Below are 2,500 nucleotides of genomic sequence, written 5' to 3'. Positions count from 1 at the left end.
GTTCGGGAAGCCTGGAGGCGAAGCCGAGATTGTTGACGATCCTGAACCTATTCAGCAGTCTGAGGTGGCTGACATCGTAAATCTTGGTACGTCCATGGGGCTGGAAGCTAGCGCCGAGGATATAGATGAACTTATCGAGGAGCACCACGAGGAGTTGACGACGTCCGACCTGAAGGAGTTGGAGACGATGCAAATGAGTGTTGTTTAAGAGCAGTTTTCTAGCGGTGATGAGGAGGATGTTACACCTTTGAAAACGGCAGACATTAAGGAAATTATCGCATGTTTCCATAAAATGGCAGATTACATCGAAAAGGAACATCCAGAAAAAGTTTATACCAACCCGTGCGCTTCAACACTGCAATGACGTTTGCCTAACGCATTTTAGAAATTTGTTAAACAGTAGGCAGAAACGAGCTTCAATGGATAGTTTCTTATTAAAGAGGCCAGCAGTATTAGTAGGCCAAGACGAAGGTGAAAGTGAAGAAAAGAAACAGAAAGAGGAAGTACTGAAAAATTAGAAGGTGAAAATAAAGAAAAGAAACAGAAAAAAGAAAGTGATGAAGAAGTAGAAGAAATTTAGAAAATATGAAAAACGTAAAGTTATAAAAAAGCCAAAAAAAAAAAAAATTCAATTTTAAGTTTTATGTTACCGTTAAGTGTTAAAGTAATTTTTCTTTCATTCTATAGTTTTCCATACGTAATGTTAAGTGTTAATTATTACTGCTATTTTTTTATTTCGTAAAGTTTAAGCGTTAATGTGTTAAGTGTGTAAATTACTGTACGTAGTGTGTCACTTGTTACGTTTTCTGCCTTATGACATCCTACTCTGCCGCGACTTCACTATCGGACATCGTCTCAATCAAAGTTTCAACTTTTTTGTTAATTAACTGTAACCTTTTTTTCAGAGTATCAATCCTTAATTTAGGTGTACGTACAGGTAACAATACACCTTCACTGATCCAAATGCTTTACATACAGTACCCTAACTTTTATACAGTAGTAAAGAAAACGGACCGTTTTCTTAGGGCTTGCAGGGGATATCTAGGCTATAACTACATTATTGAATAATCTCTTGGTGGTTTCTGGAATGGATTAGGCTGTTTTTAACGGTTGGGTTAATTATTGAATGATAGAAATGGCTGCATTGTATGTTTATTACTACAGTTTAGCGTGTTTATGAAAGAAAAGGTGTCTTTTCGTAAGGCTTGGAACGGATTAGGCTATTTACATGTGAAACGCGACTCAAGAGACAAAAAAATCATGATACGAAACCGTATCCTGAATGGATTACTTTCGTATCCTGAGGCATCACTGTACTTCACACACACACACACACACACACACACACACATATATATATATATATATATATATATAGGAACTTCCCCTTATTTTGGGGGGTAGCCGACATCAAACAAATGAAACAAAAAAAGGGGACCTCTCCTCTCTACGTTTCTCCCACCTGACAAGGGACTCAACCAAGTTTGGCTGGTACTGCTAGGGTGCCAGAGCCCACCCTCTCTCGTTTTCCACGACAGATGAAGCTTCATAGCGCTGAATCTCCTACTGCTGCTACATCCGCGGTCATCTAAGGCACCGGAGGAAGCAGCAGTGTATATATATATATATATATATATATAAATGATTGTGAATTCTAATGCTAATATTGCATATTCATATCTTTATTTATAAACATCATCACATACTTTTAATTCGAATCTTGGGTAACGTTTTTATTTTTTACCCTAATTCAAGATATATTTGAATATGACATGATGGGATTTTTGTTGATTAAATAAAATAAATTCCCTCCCTAAAAGAGATTAGTTCACCAAACTTACAACTATGCTCCACAAGGCACTATAAGAGTTGGAAGCCCCAGACCTACATTGTTGAGGACTATGAATCGTGAAATAAGAGAGGACCATTGCAGAAGAATCAATTTAAAACCACAAGATATATGTGACTGGCAAAATCTAACTGATGATAAAGAACTTAAATTTCTATATGTATAAAAAAAATATTTACTAACCATCCACAGCTCACAATTAATAGTAAAAAGTTACCCATTATCTTTTTCTCACATTATTATAACTAGAATAAAAAAGCTAGTTAAACTGAGAATGTTTTTTTTTTTTTAAAAAAGATATGCGCATAAATTATTCCACTCATCCTGAAGTTCTTTCAAAATCAATTTATAAAAAAGCAAAAGTATCAAACAAAAAATTGCCTAGATACTCTTCCGACTAAACATTAATTTTTTCATAAAATTATCTTGCTTCATAAACTATATTCTTTATCCTTGCAAAAAGATACAGATGAAAAACTCCAGCTCAATACGTATTGCAGGCTAATCTTTCAATGATTCCAACATGTTTTCATAAATATCTTCTCGGGATTACATTGATGGTCTTTATAGCTTCACCATTCAATGGTTAGAAGAATAAACTTGGATTCATTATCCTAACCAACTGTCAATGGTTGAAAAAGCAAAGAACTA

Source organism: Palaemon carinicauda, chromosome 23 (genome assembly GCF_036898095.1).
Source record: "Palaemon carinicauda isolate YSFRI2023 chromosome 23, ASM3689809v2, whole genome shotgun sequence".
NCBI lineage: Eukaryota > Metazoa > Arthropoda > Malacostraca > Decapoda > Palaemonidae > Palaemon > Palaemon carinicauda.
Note: the sequence above shows the minus strand (reverse complement) of the source record.